The sequence below is a fragment of the Hyperolius riggenbachi genome, chromosome 8 (assembly GCF_040937935.1).
Source record: "Hyperolius riggenbachi isolate aHypRig1 chromosome 8, aHypRig1.pri, whole genome shotgun sequence".
Taxonomy (NCBI): Eukaryota; Metazoa; Chordata; class Amphibia; order Anura; family Hyperoliidae; genus Hyperolius; species Hyperolius riggenbachi.
The window spans coordinates 176,136,329-176,152,060 of NC_090653.1; the positions used below are offsets into that span (position 1 = coordinate 176,136,329).

Sequence of the window (15,732 nt, forward strand, 5' to 3'; positions counted from 1 at the left end):
AAAACAATGTATCCGTGAGCTCACAATAGAGCAATCAAATATAAATGCGAAAAATAAAAAATGCAAAATAAATTAACCAGTTCGGCCTATCTGGACGAGCTTTCTCGTCCAGATAGGCACTGCTGCTGCCGGCTGGTGCGCGCAATCGGGCGCTCGCCCGCCGCTAGCCCCCCGATCAGTGAATGGGAATATAATTCCCATTCACCGATCTAACTTCCCCGCAGAAATACCGACGCTTTCTCTCCAGAGAGCGCGGTATTTCTGCCCCCAGGAAACTTCTCCCCAGAATTTTAGTTCCTGGATGCGAGATCGTTCGCATCCAGGACTTTTTTCACTGTGGCCATCTTGTGGCCAAATAGTAAACTGCACCCACATACATTTTTAATAAAAAATATTATTTTACATTTAAAATTAGCAGTTTCCCTCCCACACCAAAAATTACCCACATACACTTTTTTTATAAAGAAAAACAAAAAACAAAAATACAATTAAAAAAAAAAAAAACAACATAAATAGTTACCCAAGGGTCTGAACTTTTTAAATATGCATGTCAAGAGAATATGTTATTATATTATTTAAAATTATAAGCTTATAAATAGTGATGGACGCAAATTGAAAAAATGCAACTTTATTTCTAAATGAAATATCGGCACCATAAATTGTGATAGGGACATCGTTTAAACGGTGTAATAACCGGGACAGTTGGGCAAGTAAAATACATGTGTTTTAATTGCAGTAGCGTATATTAATTTCAAACTATAATGGCCAAAAACTGAGAAATAATGATTTTTTTTCATTTCTTTCTTAATCTTCCTGTTAAAATGGATTTAGAAAAAAATAATTCTTAGCAAAATGTACTACCCAAAGAAAGCCTAACTAGTGGCGGAAAAAACAAGATATAGATCAATTCATTGTAATAAGTAGCAATAAAGTTATAGGCGAATGAATGGGAGGTGAACGTTGCTCGGATGCATGAGATTTTCGGACTGCGGTGCTGAATCTGTTAAACTAAAGTCCTACAATCCAGTCCATTAGCTAATTACGTGTCCATGGATCACAGCACCAATCACCAAGCATATGATGTATATTCCAGATCTCTCCAAGGTACTGCGCTCACATGCGAAGCAAATTCTTCTTATAATGATGCCACTCAAAAAAAGGAAGAGAAACAAAAAACCATAGTGTGATACAGTATAGCTCAAATGGCGTTTTCCCATACACCCAGTGCTGCAAATAGCATGTCCATCCACCAATTACAGGGTTTTACAGGTCCTCACAATGTGATATAGCTGCCAAGCCACAGAGAGCAATAAAGCCTCCAGTATACACTCTCCCCAGTGCATGCAGATAACCACAAGATCACACACGGCCTCTCACCTTCTCATCTGCCGTCCAAATTATAAGACAGCAAATCCGCTTAATGCATATATATCACCAGTACAGTTTCAGCAGAGGGATAATCACAGGAACGACAGATGTACATCACCTAGTAACTGAAGGACTCCTCATAGCGTAAAGCCATACAATTTATTAAAAGAGATTAAAATTTCAGTGCACTCACATATTCCAGATATAATAAAGCATGTCACAGCATAAGCTTCTCCACGCCAACAGTCACAGCCCATAGCTCCGACCTACGCGTTTCGTGCATGCGCACTCATCAGAGCTCCTGTAGTAGTGATGTGGTGTTGGGTGGCATAAATACCACCTTTACATTGGGATGAAGGTCATCCAAAGTGTTTGGGTGTCCAGGGGCATTGTCGAGGACAAGCAGAATTTTAAATGTAATGTTCTTTCTGGAACAGTAATATTCAACAGCAGGAACAAAATGGTTTAAAAACCAGCCTTCAAAGAGAGCAAGTGTAACCCAAGCTTTTGTATTCGCCTTCCAAATCACTGGAAGAGATGTCTTTGTGATATTGCGTAATGCCCTTGGATTCAGGGAGCGATTCACTAACATAGGCTTAATCTTAAAATCACCAGATGCATTACCCCCAAGAAGTAAAGTCAGCCTATCATTTGATGCCTTGTGTCCTGGGGAACTTTTTTCTTCTTTGGAAATGTAGGTCTTCTCAGGCATTTTCTTCCAAAGCAAACCAGTTTTGTCTACATGAAAAATTTGTTCTGGCACATAGCCTCCCTGGTTAATGATATCTTCAAATGACTCGGGAACATTGGCATTTGCTGCTTCACCTTATACTCTGACATTGTGCAATTGCGCCCTTTCTCTAAAGTGACTGAACCAACCTCTACTGGCAACAAATTCTTCATTGCATTCGACTTCATGATGATGATCATCTATCTTTTAAATCATTGAAGATGCTTATGGCCTTTTCTTGCACTATAGCAAGACTGATAGGCACATTGCGCTGATTTTGGTCTTCTATCCAAATTACCAACAGCCTTTCCATCTCGATAATTAAAACACCACGTTGCTTGGTTATAACTGTAGAATTCATTGGTGTATGACCTTTCACATGCTCTATTATTTTTGCTTTATCTTTTATGATCGTTCCAATTGTCGATCTGCTGTAACCTAGTGCTTTGCCAATGACTGATGGAGTGTCACCATTCTCTGATCTTTTTATGATTTCAACCTTGGTTTCTAAGGTGATGGCTCTTCTTTTCTTTCCTGCATCTTTATCTGCAGACATCCCTGTAGGGTGACAAAAAATCATCAATTTAAAAGCTTGCCCAAGTACACTACCCTACCTTTTTGACTCCTCTATGACCAGTTTATGCCCCTTTGATCATGTCACTTTTACTTTCAATTTACCCCTCTGACCCCCTGTGCCTCCAGTGTCAGTGCCACCTGTGTCTCACTTCATACCTCCACCACCTCCATTATGCCACCTGTACCCCCCTTTGCTACCTGTGTCCCCTCTGTGACTTTCCTGTCCCAATTATGTCTCCAATGGACCCATTGCTCCACTTGTGCCCCCATTATGTCACTTGTGTCCCCCTTTGCACATAAACCTTTGAGGCAGGGAAAATACTCGCAGGGTCGTTCTCCTCTGCAATTCCCAGGTCTCAGTCGGCTTTTGCATTCGTGTTTACCGCAACGGTTTCCGCATTTGCAACGGCACATACTGTATGCAAGAGCACGCATCGTGCAGGAAAAAACGGAAAACGGGTCAATATACCATACATACACTGCCCCAGTCGCATGTCCTCTGTCGCACTTCCGAGGCCTAGAGCGCTCTGTGCATGCACAGTTCTTATAGAGTTATAACTCTGTGTGTGTATAATGCTCCATAAGCCTCACTGCGGTGTCCGTAATTAATCTGTGTGTGTGCTCTGACCGGGGGCGGGGCTGCCAGCTGCTGCGTGACTTTTTGCTATGATCCTGAGCTGTGGACCAATCAGAGGACGTTGTTTTATCTGCGGGGCTACAATAATATGGCGGCGCTCAGCTACAGGGACAGAAGCCCTGGAGTGACAACATTAAAGCAGCACTGCGTGGATATTTGAGGCACAGGATGTGGAAAGCTACAGCCAGATCGTCCAGGCTAAGTAATGACAGCTTTACTGTGGCACTCAGCGTTCCAGGCTTTCCTTGCTGAGAGGAGGTGAGATAAGACTTCACAGCATGGAGTCTCAGTGGAGTGATTAGCACAGCTTGCTGGCTTCCCTGTACACGCCCCCCTCCTCCACTATCCTCCTGCACTCACACAATCCCCGGGCTGTATACTCTATTTAGCTCACTAACACAGGCACACAACCCTCCTGCACTGGATGTGGGGCTACAAAAAAGTCTATAGCTACAAAAATGTGCTGCTGGACTTCTTCCTCCTCTCACTAAGAATAATACTTTTTGCAAATTGCCTTCTGAACAATGTTATTGCTGCTTGGGTCGGCAAGGGGGGGGGGGGGGGGGGATGGGGTGTGCATGTGGTGTGTGTGTGTGGTGCTGCCTGTGTGAACGCACATTGATATTGAAATGGAGCTGTGTGCATGTGTGGTATTAACGATGTGTGCATTCGGTGTGTGGTGTGAGCAGTTTGTGCGGTGTGGTATTTGTGGTTTGCAGTGTCTGTGTGGTGTTTGCAGTGTGTGTGGTATTTGTGGTTTGCAGTGTGTGTGTTTGTGGTGTTTGCAGCGTGTGTGGTATGTGTGGTTTGCAGTGTGTGTGGTATTTATACTTTGTTTTTTTCCGCCACCAATTAGGCTTTCTTTGGGTGGTAAATTATGCTAAGAATTATTTTATTCTAAATGCATTATAATGGGAATAATAAGAAAAAAAATGGGAAAAAAATCATTATTTTTCAGTTTTTAGCCATTACAATTTTAAAATAATTAATGCTACCATAATTAAAATCCACACATTTTATTTGGCCATTTGTCCCGGTTATTGCAATGTTAAAATCATACCCCTAGTGTAATGTATGGTGACAATATTTTATTTGGAAATAAAAGTGCATTTTTTTCAGTTTTACATCCATCATTAATTTTTAGCCCATTATTTATTAATTATATGTCCTCTTGACATAAATAATCATTTATTTTTATGCCCCAAAGTCAGTAGGTGTGTTTTACTATTTGGCCACAAGATGGCCCTACTGAGCAAAAATCCCATTAGAGTACAATGTACGCTAATTGGGATACAATGTATCACTACATTATAACCAGGGAAGTGACGTAGGCTTCCATCGGAAGCCTCCGATCCCAGTGGCGGCGGGGAGGTTATGAATGGAAACATTGTTTTCATTCATAAATTTAACGATCGGGCGGCGGAAACCGGTTGAAATTGCGGGAGCAAATAGCGCGGCGGCACCATTTACAGAATAAACACTGTTTTTGAATAAAAACAGTGTTTATTCACTGCGGAAAGGTACGGATTGGCACAGGGGACTTTTGTCCCCTGCAGCCAATCCCCCCTGCTAGCAGCAGCAGCGCGATCGCGGGAATCTGCCTGCAGGATCGCCTGCAGACCCCCCAAACTGCAGGGACGTGACTAGCATGTCCCTGTGGCTCTAGCACCTGCCGCTGCGGACGTGAAGCTCACGTCCTTGCGGCTGAAATAGTTAATTAATCACTTGAGGACCGGCAGATATAAAACCACCTTAAAGGGGAACTTCAGCCTAAACAAACATACTGTCATTAAGTTACATTATTTATGTTCATTAGAATAGATAGGTAATATAATCTCTTACCCACCCTGTTTTAAAAGAACAGGCAAATGTTTGTAATTCATGGGGGCTGCCATCTTTGTCATGGGGGCAGCCATCTTTTTGGTTGAAAGGAGGTGACAAGGAGCAGGAGACACAGTTCCAACTGTCCTGTGTCCTGATCACTCCTCCCAGCTGCACACGCTAGGCTTCAAATGTCAAATTCAAAATGTAAAAAAAAAAATTGCACCAAAACAGCAGAACGAGAACAACAACATCAGAAATCCCATCATGCTTTGCACAGCATCAGGGGAAAAAAGCCCGGGCAGTTTTCTTCAGTGCAGCTAAAAATGAGGCTTGTATAAGAGAAATAAAGTTCTGATGCTGTGAAACTGTTAAAGAAACACCAAGCCTTTTCAGTGCTGCTGAGTCGATTTTTAGTCCGGAGGTTCACTTTTAGGACCAGAGCAGTTTTGTAATTTTAAGTTAGATAGCCAGACATACAATAGACATCACCAGTATAGATAGCCAGGCATAGGTATCGCCAGTATAGTTAGATAGGCTTAAGTGTCCCCAGTATAGGTAGCCAGGCATTACTCACCTCCCCAAGCCCATCATCGAGCAGCACTCCCCACTGCCTCCAGTTGAAGCCACAAATGGGGAGCAGAGGGCATAATTTTCTGTTGGCTGTGCAAGGGGTGGTCTTAGAGGCAGGGCATAGCAAGTTCACTTTGTTTCTATTGGACCTGTGGGTGAAGGGTTGTGTTAGAGGCGGTGGGGCGTCAAATTCGTGGATTTTGCTATGTGGAAATCTGTCCCTCAGCTGCATTGTCAGACACCATGGAAAGGAAGGCACCTTCAACAGGAAAGGGAGGAGCAGGAGAACTCATCCTGCAGATACATGAACACAAGGTCATGTGTAGCATATGTTGATATAGTTTTGGTAATAAACAGTACAATTTATGGGGCGTGAGCAGCATATGGAAAAGTAAACGGTTACTTTTAATGATAGATATTGGGGTAACACAATGAGGTTGAAGCTGGCGTTGTGAAATTGGAGCTGTGAGCCTCTCATAATTAATCTACAATATTGATTTGTTTCCATTGTAGATGCTCTCAGACATGAGCTGAAGAAAATTCCTTTCCTTGAAGACATAAACTATTAATGTGATATCATTTACAAGATGGCTATTGCAACATCTCCTTCGTGAAACCTTTCCTCTTAGCAAAAATCATATAATTTAATGGGAATTCTGTGTCACTTGAATTATTGATGTGTTATGTAGTCTTCTGTGTTCAGAAATCTCAAAATACTTCCAAATGGATTATCTTTAGCTCTGCTAAGCTCTCTTCTGCCTTGATAAATATTGCATAATGCACAGTGGACAGATAAACAGTGTGTAATGTGGCATGTGCTATGCTAAATGGCAGCTCTGGTGAAGAGGACCACATTTTATGTAAATATATTCATGTATGTATGCATTTGAGAAAATGCACATTTCTGTTTAAATGATTTCACTTTACAAGTCGGATGTTTGTTTTTGTTCTGCTGTACCTGTCTGTCTGGTTACTGTATATATAATCTAGCTAACTACATAACCCTGCATGCTAAGCCTCACCTAGTATTACCATGCTTGGAGTTTTATCTTTTTATTTCCAGCACTATTTCTGTGCATTGTTCCTTACTGTTAAAGAAACTGAAAAAAAAAATACATTTCAAGATACAGTATACCAACAGACCAGAGAGACTGTCATGGCGAGCTGGTTTGCGCCTTCCTATGTAAATCTAGCCATGGAGTACCTTCAATAAAGATATTGTCTTCTACAAATGTAACATCGTCGACCTTATATTCATTTGGAAAGTAGACCCCATGCTTATCGCATGGTTTATTGATTTCCTAAACTCCAATCAGGCGGGATTACAATTTACCCTTCACCATAACCCCACTACCATAGAATTTTTGGAACTGACTTTATTTATCAATGACAATAGGATCAAAACTAAAACTTATTTTAAGCCGGTTGACACCAGCAGCTAAATACACTTTGACAGCTTCCATCACCGCCCCTGGACAAAAAATACTCTATATAGTCAGTACAAAAAAATCTTCAGAAACTGCACTGACATTCATGACTATAACACACAGGCCACCATCCTAACACGAACATTTACAGAGCACAAATACCCCAAAAAACGTATCAAAGATGCCATCAGAAAAGCCATCCCCAAAATCCCCCGCCCATATTGCCCTGACCACCCATGACTCAAACCCCCCCCCCCCCTTCATCACTAGGATTAATGTCCAGCATCAAAAAATTATGCCCACCCAAAATCCCCCCGCCTATGATACCCTAACCACCCATGACTCACAATGCCCCCCCCCCCTCCCCTTCATCACTAATTAAATTAGGAAAAATCTTTACAATAGATGTGAAATCCTGTTGCAGGATCCCTATCTACGCACACTTCTACCCCGTTCCCCCTTTCACTTTTAGAAGGGCGCCTAACTTCCGCAATATCCTGGCACCAAGCCGATTACATCAAAGTGCAATACCCACAGACCCCCTCATCCCAACATTCCCAACCCGGCTCCCAACCAAGTCACAAACCCAGGTGCTTAACCTCCTTGCCGGTCTAAAAAATCCGGCAAGGAGGCAGCGCCGCACTTTTTTTTAATTTTTTTTTTTAAATCATGTAGCGAGCCCAGGGCTCGCTACATGATAGCCGCTAAGCGGCGGCATCCCCCCACCCACTCCGATCGCCTTCGGCGATCAGAGTATGCAGGGAATCCTGTTGAGAACGGATGGCGACCGGGCGGGATGACGTCACCGACGTCATAGACGTCGTGACGTCAGAGGGAACTCCGATCCGCCCCTTAGCGCTGCCTGGCACTGATTGGCCAGGCTGCGCAGGGGTCTGGGGCGGGGGGGGGGGGGGTGGCTCGGCGCGGCGGGTAGCGGCGAATCGGCGGTGAGCAGCGGCGATCGCGACCTACACGCAGCTAGCAAAGTGCTAGCTGCGTGTAGGGAAAAAAAATTATGCAAATCGGCCCAGCGGGGCCTGAGATATCCTCCTGCGCAGGTTACCCCGAGCTGAGCTCGGGATAACTGGCAAGGAGGTTAACCTGCAATTTTGTACACCTTCTCATCCTCAGTCACTCAGATCAGATACCCGATCAAAGAACATATCACATGTACCTCCAGATATATAATTTGCCTAATAACATGTTCATGCAACTTACAATATGTTGGATGCACCACACAGCTGGCATAAAGCAGGATAGGCCAGCACAAACATAATAAACTTAAGAAATATCCCCTGCACAGTGTGTCACGTCACTTCAATACCATGCACAGCAGCAACCCCGACTCACTCAGCATCACCTTTAGTGAAATAATTCACTCAACCCTGCTGGATGCTTTAGAAAAATTAAAAATTGTGAGATGTACCTGATTCAGGTACTCAAAGCACTTGTTCCAGGCGGTTTAAACAAACAGCTGGAAAAGATTTACTAAATACAACTACTTCCTCTCTTTTATCCTCATTTTTTTATTATGTATTTCTTCATCATTACTGTTATGATCTTTTTGGTTTTTTTTTCATTCTTTGTTTTATGACCAATATTACTTTTATACACTATGTGATTTTATCATCTTATTATTATTATTTTTATTGTATTGTAATTTATGTACATCCCCATTGTGACATACTCTCTTATAATACTTTGTCGAGCGCCAGTGTTGCCAACCGCCCGTAAATTTACGGGCAGCCCGTAATTTTTTATACAAATTAAGCTGCCCGTGTATTCCGTAAGGAATTCAGCAGCGTCCGTAAAAGGGCGGCCAATTGGCCGCCCGCCCTGTTTCAGGAGGACAGGTGCGCAGTGGAGGAAGAGCTGTTGGCAGCGGTGGAGAAGGGGGGCAATTTCCCCCCCTTCTCTCACCTTAGTGCTCTCCCTCCCTCGCTGACTGTCCCCCTCCAAGTGCGGAGTGGCGCTTGGCAGCGGGCGGGACTTACCTTCCGTCTCGCTCCTGCGCCGGAAGTTCTGCTGCTCTGGTCTGGACCAGACCAGAGTAGCGGCAGATAATCCCGCGCCGGCGACGAGAGAAGACGCAGGTAAGTTCCGCTCACTGCCGCCTGCCACTGCGCTACATCTACTGGGGACATATACCTCTGGCTACATCTACTGGGCACATATATACCTCTGGCTACATCTACTGGGCACATATACATCTGGCTACATCTACTGGGAACATATAACCCTGGCTACATCTACTGGGCACATATAACCCTGGCTACATCTACTGGGCACATATACCTCTGGCTACATCTACTGGGCACATATATACCTCTGGCTACATCTACTGGGCACATATATACCTCTGGCTACATCTACTGGGCACATATAACCCTGGCTACATCTACTGGGCACATATACCTCTGGCTACATCTACTGGGCACATATACATCTGGCTACATCTACTGGGCACATATACATCTGGCTACATCTACTGGGCACATATAACCCTGGCTACATCTACTGGGCACATATACCTCTGGCTACATCTACTGGGCACATATATACCTCTGGCTACATCTACTGGGCACATATATACCTCTGGCTACATCTACTGGGCACATATACATCTGGCTACATCTACTGGGCACATATACATCTGGCTACATCAACTGGGCACATATAACCCTGGCTACATCTACTGGGCACATATACATCTGGCTACATCTACTGGGCACATATAGTCCCTGGCTACATCTACTGGGCACATATAGTCCCTGGCTACATCTACTGGGCACATATACCTCTGGCTACATCTACTGGGCACATATACATCTGGCTACATCTACTGGGCACATATAACCCTGGCTACATCTACTGGGCACATATAACCCTGGCTACATCTACTGGGCACATATAACCCTGGCTACATCTACTGGGCACATATAACCCTGGCTACATCTACTGGGCACATATAACCCTGGCTACATCTACTGGGCACATATACCTCTGGCTACATCTACTGGGCACATATAACCCTGGCTACATCTACTGGGCACATATACATCTGGCTACATCTACTGGGCACATATACATCTGGCTACATCTACTGGGCACATATACCTCTGGCTACATCTACTGGGCACATATATACCTCTGGCTACATCTACTGGGCACATACATACCTCTGGCTACATCTACCGGGCACATATAACCCTGGCTTCATCTACTGGGCACATATACCTCTGGCTACATCTACTGGGCACATATACATCTGGCTACATCTACTGGGCACATATACATCTTGCTACATCTACTGGGCACATATAACCCTGGCTACATCTACTGGGCACATATACCTCTAGCTACATCTACTGGGCACATATATACCTCTGGCTACATCTACTGGGCACATATATACCTCTGGCTACATCTACTGGGCACATATACATCTGGCTACATCTACTGGGCACATATACATCTGGCTACATCTACTGGGCACATATAACCCTGGCTACATCTACTGGGCACATATACATCTGGCTACATCTACTGGGCACATATACATCTGGCTACATCTACTGGGCACATATACATCTGGCTACATCTACTGGGCACATATACCCCCTGGCTACATCTACTGGGCACATATACCTCTGGCTACATCTACTGGGCACATATACATCTGGCTACATCTACTGGGCACATATAGCCCCTGGCTACATCTACTGGGCACATATACCTCTGGCTACATCTACTGGGCACATATACATCTGGCTACATCTACTGGGCACATATAACCCTCGCTACATCTACTGGGCACATATAACCCTGGCTACATCTACTGGGCACATATAACCCTAGCTACATCTACTGGGCACATATAACCCTGGCTACATCTACTGGGCACATATAACCCTGGCTACATCTACTGGGCACATATACCTCTGGCTACATCTACTGGGCACATATAACCCTGGCTACATCTACTGGGCACATATAACCCTGGCTACATCTACTGGGCACATATAACCCTGGCTACATCTACTGGGCACATATACCTCTGGCTACATCTACTGGGCACATATACCTCTGGCTACATCTACTGGGCACATATAACCCTGGATACATCTACTGGGCACATATACCTCTGGCTACATCTACTGGGCACATATAACCCTGGCTACATCTACTGGGCACATATAACCCTGGCTACATCTACTGGGCACATATACCTCTGGCTACATCTACTGGGCACATATAACCCAGGCTACATCTACTGGGCACATATAACCCTGGCTACATCTACTGGGCACATATACCTCTGGCTACATCTACTGGGCACATATAACCCTGGCTACATCTACTGGGCACATATAACCCTGGCTACATCTACTGGGCACATATAACCCTGGCTACATATACTGGGCACATATACCCCTGCCTACATATACTGGGGACATATACCTCTGGCTACATATACTGGGCACATATATCTGCTGGCTACGCATACTGAGGACACTGGCTGTTTGCCATTATGTGCATTTACTGGTGAAAAGCTGTCTCTTATTATGTGCATTTACTGGTGAAATGCTGTCTCTTATTATGTGCATTTACTGGTGCAAAGCTGTCTCTTATTATGTGCATTTACTGGTGAAAAGCTGTCTCTTATGTTCATTTACTGGTGAAAAGCTGTCTCTCATTACGTGCATTTACTGGTGAAAAGCTGTCTCTCATTACGTGCATTCACTGGTGAAAAGCTGTCTGTCATTACGTGCGTTTACTGGTGAAAGGCGGTCTCTTATGTGCATTTGCTGGTGAAAAGCTGTCTGTCATTACGTGCATTTACTGGTGAAACGCTGTCTCTCATTATGTGTATTTACTTGCCATGCCCACTTTAGTCGCCGCAAATTTCCTCGAACATGTTGCCCCCTACCCATTTGACTGCCCCCTCATATGTGCCAGTCTAGAACCGGCCCTGTACCCCTGCCTACATATACTGGGCACATATACCCCTGGCTACCTGTTCTGGGGACATCTATACCCCTGGCCACCTATTCTGGGCACACCTATAGACCTGGGGCTACCTATTTTTGGGGAACCACTGCTGTCAGATTAAATGTATTTTGGGGAACTGCTGCTAGATTATGTGTATGTTGGAGGAATAGCTGCTGCCAGATTACATCTATTTTTTGGGAACCACTGCCATATTATCTGTATTTTGGAAGAACCTCTGCCAGATTACGTGGATTTTTGGTGAAATGCTGTAAGATTACATGTATTTTGGGGGAAGGGGGGGAAACACTATGGCAGAGCTCAAACTTCCCTGGCAGACCTTTCACAGCAATATTAAAATCATGTATATTTGGCTCCACCCATGACCATGCCCACATTCTGTTGCGTGGCCACGCCCATTTTTTCAGCGCAGGGGGTTTTGTCAGTAAAAAAAATCTTTTGTCAGTACATTTTTAGGTATTTGTCAGTAAAAAATAACGTGAAAGGTTGGCAACACTGTCGAGCGCTGTAATTACTGCCAAGTAGATTCGTCTGCAGCTGGCGCCACCATAGGCCGTAATAGGAATTACGGCTATAGCAGCGCACAGTCAGTAACTTTGGCGCTGTCAGAAGACTAAGCTAAAGTTACTCTTAAAACACTGTAATTCGGCTTCCAGCAATAGCTGGAAGCTGAATTATATTATTCCTCACTATCCACGTGGACTTAGAGGGGAATAGTATTTAACACTGCCGGGAACTTGTGCAGCAGCAGGATAAGCCATATACCTGGATGTATCCGGCGCCCAATTCTCCTGACGGCCAATTCATATGTATCCACTTCATGTATTTTTTAGCTATCCTTGCTTCTATCTTGTTACCAGGCCTTTCATGTGATTTTATGTGATGTTAAGTACTAACAACTAGATCAAGGTGCTTAGTTCAATTTAATGACTTCCGACAATTCTAAATGGATCCATTAGGTGACACCAATACAGCGGGTCCCACACCATTCTCCTTATGCTCTTCCCCACTATCACCTCCACCATTCATACCCACCTTTTAGGTCTCACATTCTATTAATACATCTATCCAAAGCCCCCCTTACATACACACACATATTGGGCTTGATTCACAAAGCGGTGCTAACTGTTAGCACGCCTGTGAAAACCCCCTTAGCACGTCTAAACAAGCTTTTCGCGCATAAAACTTTACGCGCGCAAAACTTTATGCGCGTAAAACTTTACGCGCGTACTGCACAGAGCGCAGGGCGCTCCGCGCGAAGTGCCCATTAAAGCCTATGGGACTTAGCGCGCGTAAAACTTTGCGCGCATAAAACTTTGCGCGCGCAAAGTTAGCGTGCGATCTGATTGAGTAATCCGGTGCTAACCTACTTAACACCCTGGTTAGCGCGTCTAAAGACTTTAGACGTGCTAAGTAGGTTAGCACCGCTTTGTGAATCAAGCCCCTTGTGGATTTACCTAAAAGACTGTCGCAATCAGGTTTATAATCCTAATTAAATTGTTTATCTTTCGCACAAGGTTGCTTTTATCTATCTTCATATTGATTATTTACATGTTCAATTTGTTTTTTTTTTCCTTATACTAATATTTTTATTGGCATACTTTGTTGCTATTTATTTACACTTTGCTTTGCACTTAATCATGCAATCATTTTTGTGTATTTGTCATAGTCCACCACTAGATGGCACTGCACCGCATCACTAAAATAAACTTGCCCTTACTCTTGCCCTATTCCAAAATGGCGCCAGCGACTGCTAATTGCATCTGCACATGTGCACAATGACTCTGCACATTGACCGAGCACAGTGATTGGTCAATCAACCCCCACAGTAGTATAAATAAGCACTCCAGGAAGAGAGCCCTCACAGAGGAGCCTGGCTCTTCTACTGACCACATCTGGTAAATCCCAGCTTTCCTTATTATATTTTCATCAATTACTGTCATAATTCTTAGTTTTTTTCATCATTACCCCTCTTTAACCTCCCTGGCGGTATGTTTATTTCCGAATCTTAGGGTCTTTTTTTGAATGTTTCAGGCTCTAAAACCAGGAAAAAAAATCATGCTGCCAGAAAGTCAGCAGCAGCCCCAGCACTCATTCACCTCCCTGCGCCCCAGCGCTGCAATTTTCCCTCCGTCCTCCGGGTGGCGCTGTAACTCTGTAGTGAGATCACTGACAATGATCACACCAGAGTAATTCAGAGCCTCCGTGAAGAGGAAGTAGAATGGCTGCCAGCGTCTGGATCTCCCAGGAGGTGCGTAAAAATGCCCACTGCGCTCCATTGCTCTGCATTGAGCTTCCAGTGGCTAACCCGAGCTTTGCTCGGGGTTACCGTCAGGGAGGTTAAAGCGGTTTAACACCCAGCATTACAACTTTGCTTTAAAAGATTGCTTACAGCTTACAAACTATTATGCCAGATTTTTTTTTAAGCAGAAATTCACGGAATGGGTTAAACATGACATTTTAGTGTTGGATTTAACTAGGAATCCGCATCTGTTCTTATCTGTAGTTACAAAATGTATCTTTATTTGTAATACAAATAGACCTTTGAAAAGCCTGCCGGGGAAGCCCTCTTTGTTCTCTCAGAGCAGTGTTTGTTTGTTACATTGTAGATAGATACATTTGTAACTAAACAAGCAAGCACGAGGAGCATTTCTAGCTAAATGCAGCACTAAAATGTCATGTTTAATCCATTCAGTAAATTTCTGCTAAAAAAAAAATCTGGCATAATAGTTTATAAGCTGTAAGCAATCTTTTAAAGCAAAGTTGAAATGCTGGGTGTTAGACCACTTTAATACGAGATGTACAAGATATATCACATTTTTGGGAGGCTTTTTTGACCATATTTCCCTAGTTAGTGCTCTTGTGGTAACTTAGCATATTAACACCTTAATTAAACATTTCTTTATTTGAATTACTGTTACACTCGCAATTACCTTTTTCCACTGTCTATATCCCCATTACTAGTACCCATATTCAAACTCTTCAATAACCCCCCCCCCCCCCCCCCCCCCATTTACTACCTTATTACTTATTTACCGCGAATGTTTGATATTTATATTTATACGTTTCTATATTTTATAATTAATGATTGTATAACTACACATGGGTTAGGAGTCAATTATCTCTGTTTGCAACTATTACTCCATTGTTATTGCCTGATGAAGTGGGATCAAACATGCAAAATGATGTGTTGCAGTGTCCCTCGGAGTATGTAAATAAACTTGTTCTATTTGACAAACACATTGCCAATTTTTGTGTCTGCTTGGAGGAGGTAAGTTCACCACTGCCTCCTCATGTTTTAAACTTTTTAGATACTTTTATCCTTTTGGTGCCTCTGTATCCATACTACTCTATATCAAGTCCACCCCTGGTGGAGGGGTGTTACCCCTTTTTTTCCTCATCTATGGAGAGAGTGACTTCTGAATCCTGAGTGAGGTCAGGTCCAATCTCCCTACCTTCCTATACAGTGGTTGCCTTTGAGGTAAGGTAACTCTGCTTTCTAAATATAGCTTAATACTCTATCATACTTCATTTCAACTACCAGTACATACTACACTATATTTGGCTCTTGGTGTTCCTACTCTGTACAA

The 15,732-nt window shown here is 43.6% G+C and overlaps 1 protein-coding gene across 3 annotated transcripts in view; it reads left to right on the top strand.

Moving 5' to 3' along the window:
• MID2 (midline 2) overlaps positions 1 to 15,732 on the top strand; it is a 594,385-nt gene that overhangs the window by 150,447 nt on the left and 428,206 nt on the right. The window lies entirely within an intron of this gene.